Genomic DNA, 19,374 nt, shown 5'->3' on the forward strand with positions numbered 1-19,374 from the left:
CATCATGCTGACTGACTCTGTGGGATCTCTAAAACCTTGGGAATATGAGCACAAGCTGTGCTGGTTTTGGCGTTCCCCACTCCTACAGTCTGCTTTTAATCTGCCTGTTTCTGTTTTTGTAGGAGGAGATAAATAAGGAGTACATGAAACAAGAGAAAGGCAAGAAGTGGGATCTAATAAAGGTAGTTTTCTTTGCTTTTGACCCAAACCATATTCTGTGTCTTTTCCTCCATTTCTCACAGAAGGCTCAGGGGCTTTTGTTGCTAGAAGATACCTTTTGGATGTTTAAATAAGGCCAGGCTCTGGATCTCATTCAATTTGCCCTCGCCCCAAAAAATCTGGCACCATTTTAATGACTAATTCCCAGACTTCCGTTCACTTTCCCTATTGTTCCCACAGAGCAAAAACATTTCTTTCAGCCTCTGTCTCTTTCAGTGCCAGTTTGACAAAGACCTCATGTATCTTGCTGTTTGGTAGGTTCCATTCTAGATGTGTGGTTGGGAAAATTGTGGATTCATTAGGAATACACACACTCTCACAAAGACACTCCTTTGGGCCCTAAGGCCCTTTACTAAGAAGCTGTGCTTTTGGTTTTAATAAAAATGGACATGACCCACCTTGGTCTCAGTTCACAAAATTCAGGTTCTTCTGTGTTTTGTCTGTGTTCACTAGGTCAAGTGTGTAACTCATCAGGAATACTATACGCTGTCTCTATCAGGAGACTGAGCTCATCCCAGCCCAGCTGTTTCACCTCTGTGATTTCAGTGTGTGTGGTCTGCAGCGTGGTAGTGGAGATCACATGGGAAGGGCTGAGAACTGACTATAGGAGCGTTTCTCTGGGCTCAAGTTTTCCAAAAGCATTGTAAATGTAAGATCTTTAACTAGTAGAGACAGTGTATAATGTTATGTTCCCACTTCCATTATAACAATGATCTTTGTGTTATCATGATTTTGAACCTAATCCAGATGATTGTGGGTGAGTGTGTGTGTGTGTGTGTGTGTGTTTATTATGAAGTATCAATATTTACATGATGTGCTCTTTATTTAAGCCAAACTTGTAACATTAGAAACTGGGCAGCTGTTTCTGCAACTATTTTGGCATAATTATCTGATTTTAAGAGAATTCTTCACTTTACTTTTTATTCCTACATTTTACTTTACTTTTTATTCCTCCATTTTATAGGAGAAGAAATCATCTTTTAGATAAAAGAGAAATATTCTGCTGAACATAGCCCAAAATACATTCACTTTCCTAAGCGATTTTGAATGGGGTTATCCTGATTTGACCCCTTTTAACACCCTCCATCTCTCAGAGCCTTTATATACTCTATTATATGCTCCATTCTACCACATGCACTCCATATGAACAATATAAAGGAGCCAATTTGCCATGGCAGCAAATGCTTGTTTTCCACACGATTTGATTGCATCATTTACCAACAGTCCTTCAGTAAAGCTTCCACTGGGAGTGTACATCCTGAGGTATCAAAATCTGACATTTTAACACTCAGCAATGGTAATGTTTTTAACAGCTAGTAATTATTGACATTAATGGTTAAACTGACAGATTAAAGAGAGGCAGAAATTTTTCATTCTTTTTCCCTCACTTTATTTCCTTTGTCTAAAATTAGATTGAATTATTTGTGTTTGATTGATCTCATTCATCAGCCCAGCATTTTTTTTTTTCAAGAAGAGAAGTGTTAGACTTCTCCCTGGTGCCCTTAACATCTCTTTTTCTTCAATAGAACTTATTTTTTTTGCCTCTGTTCTGGGATTAAATAGCGCTTTTAAATTCTGTATTAAATTATGTTAGCTGATATGGGTCAGGAGTGTGACTGAGTATATAATTCATAGATTCGAAGAAGAAATAGGAATGTGTGGAATTTTAATAGTAAAGTAAAGGAACATTTTCAAAGTAGATATGGAAATGTCATAGTGCTCTTTATGACTGCACTATGTACATACCAGAATGTGTTCTTCCACTCTGTGCTGTACAGCGAGGACTACCCAAGAATAATTCTGGATCCAGGCTATAGAGCTGAAGGCCAAGGCCTCTGTAGTCACTAGATCTTAGTCCAGTAAAACATCTGTGAAGAAAGGACTGAGTAATTTTCTCAGAGGAAAGCTCCACCAATAGCCAATTTGGAACACATATGGGACGCAGTTCTCATGACATGGAAACAGTGCTGAGATGTTTCTAACTAGCAGATGCTTATGCAAGCTTGCTCATATTTCACAGGCGAGTGATGTGGATATATAAGCAACTCATTGGTTAGTTTGATTGAGCAACATTCATAGCACTGCATCATCCACAGTAGTGTATATAAAACTTCTATTTTTGTGAAAAAAAGTCTAGAGCTGTGTGATTAAACCAGGATTTCAAACAATCAAGCATTTTTGTAAAAAATACAAAAAAATAAAAAATGTTACAAGAATCTGGTTGCATGATGCGCACTCCCTTTTATAATTGTGGATGTAGCTGTGTTCATAAGTAATTAACAGCAGTCATCAATGAAAAATTTCTCATTAACTCCAAATAATATCATCAATTTCTTTAGGGTCTTCTTGGTTTCATCTGACTGCTGAAGCCTTGGACCAGAAAGAGCTTAGTAAGCATTTGTGGTATCTCATTAGTTGAAGTGTATTGATCAGGAGAGGTGTATAAATGAATTTCCAAAACTTTAGACATGGTGACACGGAACACAGTAATGGCCGGCATCAACAAATAGAGAAAATGGATCGCCACAATGACATGACCAAGAACAGGATGTCCCTCCAAAATTTACAAAAAGACAAGACAAAAACTTATCTGGGAGGCTGCTAAGAGACCTACAGCAACATTAAAGGAGCTGCAGGAATATCTGACAAGTACTGATTACTCCCTGCATGTGACAACAATCTATCATATTCCTTACATGACTGTGCTATGGGGTAAGATCGATAGATAGAAGCACTTTATCACAAAAAAAGATCCAAGCTCAACTAAAAAGCACCCCAAGTCATGTGGTGACAGAATAAAAACATCCCAGTTTACCTTAAAACTCCATGTCTGTGGACCCTTGGATTTAGCAGAGGACTAAGGATAAGATACATTTTTAATACTGGAAAGTATATGTTACCTCAATAACTACTGTTACCAAGTCAGTCTGATATTGTCTGTATAGTAATGAAATAGGATGAAACAATCCAAAGTTTCATAATTACTGTTAAGTTCTCCTACTTTAACTCAACAAAGATCCTGTTATATCCCACTCATAGTATAGAAGAGCATAATATACAAACCTCGGTATACTGGATATGGTCAAATTGGTGAACAATTAAAGAATGGACCAAATGTCAACAAAATTATTAATGTGAAGTCTTTATTCCATTAAGTAAGTTAATTGCACTGTTAATTGAAGATTAAATGGGATTTCATTCATTTGAAAAATAACAAGGAGATGACATTGCTGCTTGTTTTGAATCATTACATCAAAGTTAATTCCTGTGACAAAGCTGTCTGACTTGAACTAATCAATATGTAGCTAAATAGCCTAAATGAAAATTACAGATGAGGCGTGTTTCCATTTATGTGTAGCATGAAAAACAAATTAGTCAATTAGTCGTCATGGTCTGCTTACACCAGAGCAGAGCAGACAACAAAAACAGCAGAAAGTATTTACAAGCGATTAAATCCATTGTGTGGAGTGACATGTTTGGTCTTAATGGTAAGTGAGTGTGTGGCTGCGTCAACAGAAGTGCTGATATAACTTAAAGGTGTTTACAAGGTCAGTGGATTGTTCTTAGAAATAAACAGTACTGTCATTTTTAAATGCAAGAGAAAAATTGTATTATAAGGGCTGCAACTGTCAGTATGAAGAAGAGAGCATAAAAATGTTGAATATAAAAAGAAACATCAACATGAATTTTTATTTTTGGGTAGTTGTTTACTTAATCAGTAATAGAAATGTGAGGGAAGTAAAAATACCGAGAAATGACACTGAAGTGTAGCTGTCAGAATCAGACTCATTTAAAACTGTAAGTATTTGGTACAAAATATACCAGAAACCTGTAAATGTTCAAAAAAAAGCATAAAGTAAAGATATTTTCTTGCACTTTTACTCACTACTGTGTACAAACTGTGTACTGGTCAGCGCTGCTTTGTGAACACTGTTGTATTATATTGTACTGCCTCCCTTGCAGTGTTTGTATACATTTTAACACATCCACTTTATGTATTACTGTGTAGTGTACTGTGTTGTCTCTTGTCACTCTACACTTTATGTAGCATCTTGGAGGAACGCTGTTTCATTCCACTGTGTACTGCATCAGCCTTATATGGATTAAATAACAATGAAAGCTTCTTGACTTACCTAACCCTAACCCTAACCCAAGTTACTGCCATGTTTTAATGTGTAACAAGTAACAATTATTACTTGTCTAAAACCGTTCATGATCATTCAATCTGTAAATTTGCCATATGCATTAATAATGTTACATAGATTCCTAATGAATTATATTTATTTACACAATATTTAGCATTAGCCAGAATTTGACTTGCTGCCTAGCCCATTTATAGAATCAAAGCCAGTTACCAAGCTAGCATTAGCAAAGAAAACATGCCAGTTTAGTTTAATTTAGCCACATTATGCATTTATTTTTTTAAATACTGGGAATGTAGTTAAGAGCATTCAACTTCAATAATATTCAAGTAAAGAATATGGTACAATAACACTCAAGTTTAGTAATATGAGCATTTTCCACCACTTCGAGGACGTAAGAGTACATAGGTCTTCATTTCTGCATAGAATGTTATACCATAGTGAAACCTCTGGGGGCAGCAGCAGCGGAGATGTTAGTAGCAGAGATATACACAGCACTGATTTTAGTCCCAGTACTCTTAATCTTGTTTTAAAGAAGATGACCATCCATTGCTTAGATAAACAGAAGCTAAACTCAGCCATCAGAGTGCATGTGGGAAAAGGTTTGCTGTTTATCGCAGATAGTTTCATACCTCCCAAAAATGTAAAGAACGCAGTATAAAGCAATGTACACAAAGCAGAGATAAATTTCATAGCAGCACATTGATGCACAATGATAAGTATGATAGATAATTAAATATACTAAGTGGTTGATGAGATTTTAATATGGTTAGATATAGAGGTACAGATCCATTCATATCCACAATTTTCATCTTGTGCAATTTAATAAACTCCTTCAATCAAACTCCTTATTTATAATATAAATCAGTTACCATTGCTGTTAAAGGGAATAATCAATATTTTAAGTGAGAATTTCTTTTAATGTTATGTAAAGAATTATTATTATTATTTTTGTTATCTTTTAATCGTTTTTGACTTTTAATGTTATATAAATAAATATTTGTTGATTAATTCACATAAATATTCAATGATTTAATTTTTCAGACATTGTTTTATTTTGAAAACAAGGAGTTTTTGTAGGCGTATTACTTAACATGCCATATTACAGTAGACACATTATTATGATTATCATGTTCTCTGTTCCAATAAAACATGCTGTTTAACGCTCACTTTTTCAACGTTATTGAGCAGGGATAAAGCCAAAGGACACTTCAAAGATGATCAACAACCTTTATGTATCACTGCACATAAATACACACAAGCACACCCAAGGCCAGAATGACGAGGAAAACTAGAGAATCTTAACTAGTAAATATTCGGAGGCTTCGATGTTGTCATGGCACGGTGTAGTTTGATGTATTTTGTAGATATGACTTTCTGAAGCCCCACTGCCTCCAACTTTCGCAAATGTCAGCAGGAAGAATGCTTTGTTTTCAGCTTGTTTTTGTATGTAAGCTCTCCTTTTGCTCCATTCATAGAAAAAAAATCTCAGAAACTGCATCCTGCGTCATTGTGAAATAGACTTCCCTCCTTCTTGTCGCTTTTACAAAAGCCTTTCAAACTCGAGTCAATTATTCTCAATCAGTCAGCTTGCACCACAGCACTTCTGTGACGTTTGCCAGGGTGACTGGTGGGCGGAAATATAATGCTGTAATTAACCCACTTACCATGACAGAACCGGTCAGATCCCAGGTGCTCTTACTCAACCCAGACACTGCTCTTTTTTAGAAATCTGGGTCAAACCTGTAGGTGGCTAACTTACAGGTGCATAGAGAGGCAGTCATCTCTGCTGACACTCTCACAACATCCGGAGTGTGATATTCACCCTATTGTTTTTCTCTTCCTGAGCTTCAGTTCTTTGTTATCAGAAGACTTTTTTTTTTTTAATCACCAACGCAGCTTTCATTGTTTGACAAAAGCAAAAAAAAATAACCTCTTGTTTGTCATTCAAATAGCTGAATCTGGGTGTCCAGCATTCAGTGACACAAACACACAGATTTCACCTCCCCATCTCTTCCTTGTCACTGTATGTTCTCAAAATATACTAAAAGTCTTCTGAACCAAAATGTTAATGGAAAAAAAGCCACTGAATAGAACAATAAAAGCTAAGGGACTCTAAATCATTGCCGAGAAGAGCTTGTACTGTCATGTCTGCCATACATGCTATAAAACATAATGATTTAAACTGGACTTACCTTTGGAAGTGCATTACCTCCACTCTAGCATCATAAGCTTTTCCTGAATAAATCCATTTGGAAATTTGTGCAAATATTATATTATATAAAACCTTTTTGCAGTATTTATCCTCGATGATAAATGGCAGCATCCCACAGTGCTTTTAGATCAATACCTAACTGCAAGGTCTGAATGTACTGGTGGGATCTCTGCTTGTTTTTGGTTTCAAGTGTTTTTGTCTGGTTTTCTTCAAGTCCCAACGAACATCATGAAAACAGTTTCAGGTGAAATTCAATACAGGTTTTCTTTTTCTTCCTGTGCATGAGATATAGTGATATGCTAACATTAGCATTACCATAAAATATTCCCCTTGACTAGTAGAGCTACAGTATTTGTGTGCATGTGAGGTGAATAAGGTGAGGATAAGGTCATTTCCTGTGTCTGGAGGAGGCAATAGGAGCGTGTGCAGAGGACTGAGATGTGTCAGGAGGAGCAATGGCATTATCATCTCAGGATATGAGGGGAGGAAATAGATGACGAGCCTTTAAATAAAGAATGAACTTAACATGCCCTCTCCAGTGGACACGGGGTCCTGCTCTACTTTGCAGCCTCATTAATCTACATTCCAGCCTCATTAAGATGACATGAAACCTGGAAAAAGCGCTCCTGTTCGCTTCTGCTGTTTTGATTAAACTCTTCCTGCTTCTGAAATCCCCTAGCACAAAGTATGCCAGTGCCTTTTTTTTTTTTTTTTTTATAAACATTTAGCTCCTGAGGATATTAAGAGGTCAGCATCACCCAGAGAATGTTGTGGTGGGAAACTAGGCGCTGTTTTGGTCTGCTGTTTACTTGTCGACATTTGACTAATGGCCACAAGCGCAATAATAAATTATGCATCCGAGCAACAGATGCAGCGGTTGTTATTTTAGCATTTGGATTTGTTTGTTAGAGCCATGATGACCTCAGAATTGATGTTAGCTGATGGCTCTCTGCAGACACAGAAAGTGGTCAGACGTCACACACATGCACCCAGACACCCACCATTGTTTTTTCTGCGCCTGATATATGAACGGAAATGGTAATAAACAGTACAATTACCCTGGCATGGTGCCTGCCTTCCCTCTTAATGAATGCCAACCTCTGTAGTCTGCACACCATCCATCATACTTTCTTGGTACATAACCCCTCTATCCAGTGACACACGAACACACACAGTGTCAAGTACCTCACATTAATTCACAGTACAGACAGCAAATATGTGTCCATGACTGGCTTACTGAGAATTAAACTGCCTGTTTTCTATCCTATTAGCTTAAAGATAATCATTTTTTCCACTAAGTTATTTATTATTTATCTGGAATGTAACATATTTTACAACTTCCAGAATGTTCTTTTATGGTTATGCTGTTATAAATACCAGCTCTTCATTTTCATTTGATCTTATTTCTTTTTACAGTGTGCACTTGTTTAAATCAACCTAAACGGGGAGGTACATAATGTGAAACTGCGCAGATACTGAAAGATATTCTCCCAAGTCCTTAAATACAACCTGACCCATATACCATCTGCTGTGCATTTACATTCCACTGTCAACTTTTGACTATAATAAAGGATGACACGTGTGACAAAGCTGTCTGTGTTGTGAATACTGTGCTCCATATTACTCCGATTTCTCAAAGTGACCGGATCTCAAGTGATCTCATCTCACGCTTGCTTGCTTCAAAGCTCTCCCACACAGACCAAAGCACGTGTGACAGGAGTTGACTTCAGGAGAAGTGGGTCGTGCTAAGGTCATGGGTCTGCTCCCAATTTCAAGTGCTTTCATTACTTAGACCTTTGACATACTCTGATAGTATCTTCAGCATGTCTCTATCTAATCAGCCACTGTACATTACCCTGTGCTGTCACAGATGGAGATCCATCACGGTAAATAAAAAAGCTAAGGCTGGTGTTTAAGCAACACTGACAAGGTGCTACATGGTAGATGTTCCTCCTCTCTCTCACACTGAAAAAACACAGGCGTGATATAGTGTGTCACTTCTGTCAAACTGACTTTCCATGCAGTTGCGCTAAGTGTGATGGCCTGATATTTGCATTAGCTTGTTGCACTGGCAGTGCACTTTTAAGCAAATCAGCCTCTTTATAAATACACTTGCAGGGCATGATGAAAGTGAGAGAAATCTAGCAAAAGGCAAAGTGCTTCTATCTGCATCCAAGGTACACACACATAAATGATCTCGTTCTAATTTCTAATGTTAACATGGCATTTGTAAATTTAGAACTTGGCTTGTGGAAATGAGTCATTAAATTTGGCAATAGTTTTCTTTGTGCAATATCCATGGGAACTGAAAGGTTGCCAGGCTTTATACATTGTACATTATTGCTTACTGCAAAGCTATAGTACGTTTCCTGTGTCACAAATTAGGTGTAATTTTATTTGCCATTTTGCTCTCAGAGGCTTAGTGGAGAATTTTTCATTTACAATAATAACTGATAAGAAGAATAACGTATAAAAACTGTATATATATAAGGTTTTACTGTGCAGAGGAAAATTGAGATGGAGAGATGGAGAAATACAAAAAGAAACAAAAAATTGGCCCAGTTCAAGAAGCATTGCAATGTAGAAACTATGTTATCTATTGTTCTTGGGCAAGAACACATTTCTAGACACTCAGAGATATATACCTGGAGTTAAATCTTAAAAAGTGTAGGCTTCCAAACAAAACATTGCTTCTTCATACAGTATATGTAAGTTTATGCATGTCTGGACCTTATTAAACGTGATTCTAAATAGGGAACAGAAACAGAGAGAGAGGAAAGCAGAGAGAGTGACTGGCCTCTAGGCCTTTGGCACTGGTGCAAAGTGGAACCATATGCACTTCAAGTCGATCCCAAACAAATACAGCCACTTCCCATTCTGTTCCACTGTGGACACTATTTCCAGACACAGACTGAGCGCCTCACTGCATTTACTGAGAGCACTTTAAAGAGATGTGATAGATATGAGTTTTGCAGAAATCACTGGATTCAGACTTTAGGATATTTGCCCCACTATAGCACTAATTTTAACATGCTTTAGGTGTGAGAAAGAAATGGTTCACTACCACTGTCAAGATCACAATTCTGCATTTAAATAAGTCCTTCAAATCTGAATTCCACACCCTGGTTATTGTTTAGGGAATTAATTCTTCAGTGACTGGCAATGAAAAAGAAGGAAATGGTTGAGACACTCTCTTACAGAAGAAATTGAACCAACAATAAAGCAAAACAAGTTTTCTAAAAAATCCTTCTTTTAATATCCTTCATGTATATTTTATTGGTTTGTCAAACCTAAGAAAACAGCTCATCTAGATGAAGTGAAGTGAAGAGACATGGAGTAGAGCTGAATGGATGATATGAGCTGTAAATGTTCTATTAAAATGGCTAAATCCCTATTAAGCAGCTAACTTTGGATGCATTTTTCCAGTCAGCTAATTTTAGCATAACAGAGCTAGAAATAGCTAGAACATTAGCTAAATAGTTAAACTGGCTATACTAAGCACTGACTGTTGCATGAATCTACTTCTCCTGAGGAATCCTGACTGGATTACTTTTTCTTTACTACAATCCTACATTTATAATTTAAAAGGTTTAAGTGTTTTTAAAGGCAGTTCTATTCTATTTAATTCCATTAAATCTTCTTTATGTAACCCTTGGACTTGGTCACAAACTCCCTGAGATGACTGGAAGAAATCTTGAAAGGAACCAGAGACAAAAGGGAACCTGTCACTCCTGTGGGTGACACCAAATGATATCATGAGAATTCTATAAAGTCACACAGTTCTGTGAAAGGATCTACAGCAAGGAATACCAATACATTTTTTTTTAATAATTTCATTAGTGCTTTTAGATGTAAGTGTATAGTATCCAAGCGAAGTCATCCACTGAAGAAGGGAGTGAGTGAGAACAGTTTATTAGGCATGCTCTTTTAGCTACAGTGGTTTAGGGAGATGTACAATGGGCATTTATAAATTTGTTTAATACAAATTTGTGTCTAAATGTTTGTAGCTGAACTAAATCTTTTGATTAACGTTGATTTTCTCTATACAGGCATGTGTATTTTGATGAATTCCCTGGCACAGCTGATTTGCATATAGTAACACCCATAACAACATTTGACATAAAAATAAATATGTAATAATAATAATAATAATAATAATAAGTAAACTCTAATTCTTCCTTCAGCTGAGGTATTTGTGTATGTCTTATGGCTATGTGCAGACAAACTGGCCCTGTCCTCCACAGAGACATGATTACTCCTAATTTATGAGTTTCTGTTGGCTCACTTTCATTATTTTTATATTCTTTAATTAATGTCAATGATAAAAATGCCTGATTTTCACATACTATTCTCAATGGTATTCTTAGTCCCTGTTCTAGTGAACTAGCATGAGGATGTGTTTTTGCTAGAGACTCCAAAGCACTTAATATATGAATCAATGCTATTCTGTAAACAAAATAAGGAAAAAAAAGGAATTGAAAAGTGTTTTATTTTTTTAGTCTTATTATGTGTAAATGTACAGACACTTAGGAGCATGATTACGATAAAAGCAGGGACTTTAGCATATGCTATTACTGTGTAACTTAAAGGGCGATTCAGAAGGTAACCCAGGGATGATGGCACCTGGGACATAAAGCAGGCCACCACTCCACTGTTAACAAAATCGAGTGAATGAGGTGACTACATTTAAACATCCCAGCTTAACAAAATGCTGTATGTCGTGAACTTCCAGATTTACACCTTAACTTAAGAGAAAAGCTATTAACAAAAGTCTTGATAAAAGAAGTAGGTTTTCAGTGTAGAGGTTTTAGACTAGGTACGAGTCTTGCACACTAATTGGAAGGTTGCCTTTGTAAGAAAATTCTCTACCCCCTGTTGCAGTCTTCATTATTCTAGGATCTTATAAAGAGCCTGAAGCAGAAAAAAAAACCAAACATTTTCTCAGGTACTGTGATGAGAGACCATTCAGTGCTTTATAGATCATTAGCAAGATTTTACTTAGCGCTAATGTAGCATGGATAAGATGTGGTGATGTAGTCAAATCTTCTGGTTCTAGTAAGTGCCACAGCTGGCGCACGTTGTTTATACACCTACTGGAACATCCAGACAGCAAAATATTACAATATTCCAACAAAGAGGTGACAAAAGCATGAGCTAGTCTTTTTCTGAATCATGTAGTAACATATTTCAGCCATATTTCACAGATGAAAATGGCTTTTGTGGTAATATTATCTACATGAGCTTCAAATGAGAATGTGGAGTTAATAATCACAGCAATGTCTTTCACTGCCACACATGGTGTGACTGAAAGACATCAGCTCTTTCGAAATGATGTGTGTCATCTGGCTTTAGTGAAGCATACAGCTGTGTGTCATTGCCATAGCAGTGAAAGCTAAGTACGTGTTTATGAACAAGTACATATAAAGATGAGGGCAGTGGGCTTAGAGGGAAATCTTACACTTCGCAAGTTCAAAACAAAGAAAAAACACCACAGAAACGAAGAATTTTATTTAATGTGGCATATATATAAATAAAATATACAAAATTCATATTCAAATACTTTAGCTAGGTTCCAAGTGCCATACACCATCAGTTCAGTTACAAGCTTAATGTGTAGCTCAATCTGTAGCACAGTAATCACCACCTAGCTCACTGTGATATCTTGAATGTGTGGATTGATTATTGCACACGCTTTAAAAAGGCAGAAGGTTATTTATTTGGGGAAACCCTTAGATTTCATACAGCAGAGAGTTTCTCTATGAAAGGTTTCTACTCTAGAACACTTTTTGGAGCCCAACAACACAACTATACAAAGAACATCTAAAGATCCCTTGAAGAACTCGCTATATTTACAGGCTGTATTATGTAATTGCATGCTCACACCTTCACTGATCTTGTGGAGTCCATGCCTCAATGGGTCAGAGGTGTTATGACGGCACAAGCGTGACCTACACAATATTAATCAGGCGCTTTTAATGTTATGGCTGATCTGTGAGGTTATCTTAAAAGCAGGCACTACAGTTGATATCTAGCACACAAAGCCTACCGCATACAGTAAGCTATGTGCACTAACTTTAGCTGTTTTTAAGGCAGAGCAAGAATGTGGAAAATGCATCACCATAGCTAAGCTTCAGCATCAGAAGATTATAACTAGCGCTCCAGCTGATTGATTGCATGTTATCATTTCTGACATTTATTTTGCCTGGCTTCCATCTGCCACCAACTCATCCGGTTTCCGGCTTGACATTTGAGTTGAGTTGACGTCAGGCATCCCAAAACAGTGTTTAATAGAATGTGAAGGGTTTGGAGAAGCTTGTCAGAGGGTTTTCACTCTTTTCCATCTTTCTTATGCTCTGATGAAGATGAAAAATTGGCTGCTGAAGAAGATACCGTTGAAGTTTGCTTGGCTGTCTTTTAATTCATACCATATTCCTCCACTCAGCTCATTTTCATTGTCACAAAGTCTCTGATGCAGATTAAATGTCAGAGTACAAAGAACATCTATCTGCAAATGAATTCATTAGGTGACAAAATGAAAGCAGGATGAAACAAATTGCATTCTTTCAACTACTGAACCTCTGGGTTCTGGCATTGCAAGAAAGGATCTAGGGCCCGTGTTCAGAAGTAGACTAGAGCGAGAAGCCTCGTCAGTGCTGTTACACCCTGCATATTGCATTTCACTTCAACCATCTGTTAGGCACACAAGCCTACAACATGAGCACCTGTACCAATCACACCATGTACAACAGCTCAGCTCCGGTTAATGGATGCCATTTAAAAATAATTCACATCAGTGTTGCTACATGGCATGACACAGGGAAAGAAAGAGGGGTGTATATTAGCATTAAGAGAGAGAGACAGAGAGTTGTTACTGCACATTAAAAAGGACAGTATTCAGCCAAACAAATATTGCCTAGTACTTACGCAGGGAAATTTGAAAACGCATACTGTCATTCTTTCATTAACAATAAAATTAAATTTTCAGCCAAAAAAAAAAGTCAAATCTGTAATCTGTTTTTGTGTCAAAAACACTGACGGTTCCAATGGTGGAACTAATTATGCCATTTTCTATTTTAGGTATTGGATACAAACAATAAAAAATGGTAGAAACTCTAATAAGGTCATCTGTCTGACATGTATGCCCAGTATGCAGTTTTCTGTCGGTTTCATGTTTCAATGTGGGCTGAAAAAGCTAGTGTGGTCAAAACATAGAAGCAACATTTGTGAGGCAAAATGACCTGTAAAGACTTGACTTGTGTTAGTGCAAAAAGGCACCTCTTTTAGAAACTGGCACCTGCATACACAAATTGAACAAATGTCATAAACAGGTGGAGTATTATCCGTCACGCTCTAATCTCCAGGAATCATGGAAAACAGTCTGAAGAAAAAGGAAGTAAACAGTGCTTACAGGAAACAACAGCAAGCTTTAAAAAGCTTTATCTTACCTGATGTCTTCATTGGGCTGCTCAGCTCAGTTTACATGGAACAGGCTTACTGATAACCGCAATAAAGTACAGCCCGGTCACTGGAGTTTCCCATCATGTAACATCCAGACCACAAACAGGAACATGCTCATAGGCTTTATTTATATCTGATTTCCTCAAAACACATACAGTTATTTAAAATATCTTTATTCCGTGTGATTTAGATACAAATGTTTTTGTCTTGTCTTGTTAAAAGAATCAAGCACCTTGTCATCACCAATGGCTATGCATCTTCTGAGTGGTTAGTATAGGAGAAGCGCAGGCTCTAACTCTTAAAAACAACAGATTCTATCACTTCTATTTGTCCCAGCTTAGACACTTCTCTCAGATTTTTTTTGACAACTTGGTAAGCTCTTTTCAACCTTCACCTCCAGTTTCTGGTTTTGAACCAGTAACCATTCCAGGTGAGCTGATACTTGAAAAGACAAATGGGACCAGGCTTCATTTTGCAGAAAGTGCTCCATGGACCTCATTGTCATCTCTTACTATTATCCTCTCCATATATGTGGAGAATGGGGTTATTTATATGCCCTCCTACCCTGAGCTTTTGACACTGAATCAGTTATACTGCCATTGCGGTGCCATCTCTTGTCACAGTGATGGATTTTTTTGTTCTTTTTTAATCATTTTATCTCACCCAGACCTCTATAAATGATATTTGAAATAATGTTCTGGACACTAATTATTCATGATGTAATGTGCCTGAGGGTCATGACACTAAAGAGGTGTAATTTAGATCCTTTAAACACTTAATGTAGAGTTCACTATCTGTGACCTATTTCCAGGTTTTTTTTTTTTTTTTTTGTCTCAAGTGAGCCCTAGTGAGATGCGGTCCCTATGGCAACCAGGTACAAATAGCTTCATAATGCAAATCTATTTGCCCCACATGCTGCTTAATGAAAAGAGACTATGAAATACCATGAGAGAATGAATGAGATGTTGTGGAATGCTGCAGGGGAGAGTTAAGTTTTATTAAGTACTGTTTTTACTTTTCTTTGGTATCACAGGCTTAATTTGACATCTTGTAAGAAGTCTTTATTAGAGTCCAGTTTCCTCTTTTTGTTGCTCTCCTTTGGTGCTCCTCATCTCAGAAGTTATGTTTTGAAAGGTGAGAAAAGGGAGCAATGTGCAATACTGAAATGGGTCTAGAAACCACTTTTATTACACCACTGTTTGTCCCTGAAAGGGCTCTTTACTAAGCAACAGTATTTTATTCAGGCTGTGTACATCCAAAATGTATGTATTCATCTCCAGTAACTATTTATTTATTTATTTATAATATGGTTCGGATTATAGCGGATCTAGAGCCTGTCCTGAGAACACTGAGCCCCAGGCTTACACTACAGCACATATATAAATACATGCAATACATACACACATTCACACCTACAGACAATTTATCCATCCATCAACTGCCATGTATCTGAGAGTTGGGAATAGTACATGAAGCAGCCCATGTGGACATAAGGAGAACACAAACAGTACCTGTGGCACAGGACCCTGAAACCCCGGAGCTGTGAGACAACAACACTCCCCCTCATGCCCCTCCCGCCCCATATCCAACATGTTTATAGTAATAACTTTTCCTCTTATTGCAGTGTATGAATGTTTGACAGAAATGACTAAAAATTACACAAGATCTGTTACCCTCAGCATTTTGATTAATGTTTCTTTATTTGTGCATTTGATAAAACTACTTTGAGCATGCAAATTAAAACAAAGTTCATGTGAAATCTCTGAAATCTTTGGGGACAGTACATTAAAAAAGCAACAACTTTATCTTGGAACTAGAAATAAAACTGTGTCCAACAAGCCCAATAATTCCCAATAATTTTGAACATCACAACAAAGGAGTTTTATGGGGTCATGGAGTTGGAAGAGTTTTAATGTTTCTGTTTTTTCTCAAAGGAATCAATCAGCATTAGCCACCTGTTAGTGATCAAACTCTATCACTTTCTTTCCTGTGAGCCGACCAGGGCCAAAGCCTCCACTTCTCCCTATTTCTCTCTCTCTCTCTCTCTCTCTCTCTATTTTTCTTTCTGGTCTTGTTCTAGAAATGAGCTCATGTTTGGCCTTTAATGTTACACTGGGCACTACTCTCCATTCTGACGGCCATGCACATCTGGTAAGAAATAAAACTTTCTTTATCTATCTCACAGGAAAACCCGTTAGTTTTGTATCAGTTTAAAGCAGATCGTATAAAAATGTCCTAGCTTTTCGCAGATTTTTGTGACCTATTTTAACACATTTTGACTCATATGCCATCTCTGTAGCCACTCTGTATTAATGGTTTGGCTGCTTCATCTTCACACCTATCCTTCAACACTCCTCTCTTAACCTCCCGAGGTCTAGGGGTCTGATGCTCTCTCCTGGCTACGTCTTCACTTGACTCAGAGGAACTCTCAGCTCCTCCATTATCACTCTCTCCATCCTTGGTCCTCGTTCTCAGCAGCTCCACAGGTGACGCTGCCAATAACATACAAAAGATCTTTGCCTCTTAATGCCTTTGTGCAGTTCTGGTTGAGCTGATAAATTGAGGAGAGAGTACCAGCCAAGAGCTCCAGCTCCTCAAGCCATCAGGCAATGTTTCTTCACCCATCAATCCATCTGTCATTGAGCTCTCTTACACGGAACAGACAATGCATGGGAATGTGTGCATCTTTACTGAGGAGTCTTTTCCACTACATTACGCTGCTCCCTGAGAGATGCTTGCATGAGATCAGGGCATTTATCAAAAGAAGAAGAAGAGAAATGAAATGCACAATGGTGTGTACTATGTAGCATGTTGTGCCCCATCTATTCTTGTCACCCCGTTTGCTAACTCACACACTCCGTATAACCGTGGTGCACAGCAGTTTGTTAATGGAGACACACAAGTGTGTATACTAGGAGCATCTGCTTTATGCTACATTCAGCTACAAAATGCATAATACAAGATCTAGTAACATATAGTTAAGCAATATGTTGCCATGTAACGCCTGTATAAAAATGATTTACATTGAATGACTCAGAGTAATTATTGATTCCCACTGACACGTACCAGATTGCCTTTTAATTAAACATATGACTCATCGAGTGCGCTCTGCCATTTGTGCTTCACAAAAACATGCATGTTTGTCATACAGAGTGACTAAAAGACCAAACACCCACATAACCAGTCAGTAACCAATTTATTACAGTGCATTACCACCTGTATCAAAATGTTTCTTTCTAATAATGAAGAAGTAGAGACAATCAGCTGGTTCGGTTTCATGTTGAAGGTCAACAGATATGAGATGAATAATTTGCAGCTGCTGAATAGCTATGAGTTTCCTCTTTTCCTGAGGCAGACCGTTGGAGACGTGCATCGTCTTTCTTTTGCAGCGTACAGGGTTGCTCCATCATAGAAGTGGTGGATGATGGGAGTGGGGGAGAACACCACAGAGCCCAATGGCCTGTGAAATGTGTGGCAGCTGGTGTTTGTGCTGCAGTATCACAGACACTCCATGCCGACGACCAAAACCAATTCTTCTGGAACCATGTCCATATAATAGGATACATCTGGTCCTGCTTTCTCACTGTCCTCATCACTGGCTCTTCTGACAGAATCTTGCTCATTCAAACCAGATGGTCCAGACAGGAAAGCTGAAAAAAAAAAAAAAAAAGATAAAGGGAAAATTTAGAGCAGTGACCCTGACAACGATACAAGACAGAAATGATGAGAAATATGACAGACTGGGGAGAGAGCAACTGTTCCAATAAAACAACTTTCTAATTCGATAAAGGCATCATCACAATTGAGATGCGAACAGACAGCGCAGCTCTGGATTGTTTCAGATGTTTACCCTGAATTTTAAGGTCTTGTGATTTTGATGGTTTCCTCAAGAAACTGCAACCATTTCATATTTTAATATGTCTAGTTATTAAAGCAAGAAATAACTTACGCTCCCAGGAGGAACACATTCTTAGGTACTCATTTCTCTCTCAGCAGTTTGATCTGATAAGCTCAGCATCCCTTCAGCACATTCCCATTGGAAGCTGTTACAGTCAGAATGGACTATTCATGGGCCATAACTTGGGCTGGTCTAATGAGCTCTCTCTTTCTGCCACATCACTCATCCCTACAGTGATGAAAGAGTTCTCATTCCATTACAGGGACCTGCAGGAAAGCAGACTTTTTTTTTTTTCAGACGAGTTTCTACTACACCTCTTGAGTGTTGTGAAAACATCCAAGCAGATCTGTACTCTTTCTGTACTCTGAAATTACTGTGGATGTTTTACATTTGGTGGTGTGCTTTGATTTCAAATACATTGCCTTTTATTTAGCGTATGTTTTTGCTATGACTGTGGAAACTGCACAATGGCTGTCGCTAGTTTTTCCTGCTCATGTATTTTCCATGCTGCACTGTGTCCTTCCAGGGAATGTAGAACAATGTTGGAGTGGTTGAATAATGAATTAAAGAATTACAAATGTCTTCTCTTTCTTTCAGATTTGTAAGTTCTTTTTACTATTAACAAACTGCATTCCTAATGCTAATTATCTGCTGAAGATGATTAATGATTTAAGGGTTTGTTATAGAACAAACAGCATAGCGTCCGTGTTTTTTTCTTCTTCTTACAAAACTGGCATGAAACGTTCCTAAATCCCTGAATCTTACTGTTCACACTGGATGAGAGACTAAATTTAGTACTGAATTAAGGCATTCTTTGTTGTTGTATGTTTATGTAGCACCAGGTCCTGGAGAAACGTTGTTTCATTTCACTATGTACTGCGTCAGTTATATGTGGTTGAAATGACAATAAAGCTTCTTGAATCTTGAATTAGATTACGATTACACGAAATAAAGAATGAATGAATTTCTATTTAGTTTGTTTTTATCACGTCCGAAATTATTATTTTGTTACATAGCCATAATATGCTATAACCATGATGTGAGAAAATTTTTTCTTCTCAGTCTACATATCCGCTTTGGACTGTCCAGACTGACCAGTTTTCTCCACCCTGACTCATCTTTCCCATACTGCCCTAGTTCCCGACATCCTCATTATGTCTCTCCAGTCTCTATCGTCACTCTCTGAGCCAGGGTGACCCCCGTTGCATAGCCAGCAGCAACAATGCATGCCCTCCAATTCCGCTAGCTCAGCAATACTCAAAAGGACCACAAAAAGAAAAACAGAATCATCTCCTTTGGAAAATATTATTGGTCCTGTGCTGAAATGTACACACAGTCTGCCCCGTACCGTGTACACAAACACAGATGAAGTTTTGCTTTCTTCCTGTGAGCAGCTGCTGAATTACAACATCTTTCCCTCTGCATCTGGGTGGGAGGGAGTT

The sequence above is a fragment of the Hemibagrus wyckioides genome, linkage group LG01 (assembly GCF_019097595.1).
Source record: "Hemibagrus wyckioides isolate EC202008001 linkage group LG01, SWU_Hwy_1.0, whole genome shotgun sequence".
Lineage (NCBI taxonomy): Eukaryota > Metazoa > Chordata > Actinopteri > Siluriformes > Bagridae > Hemibagrus > Hemibagrus wyckioides.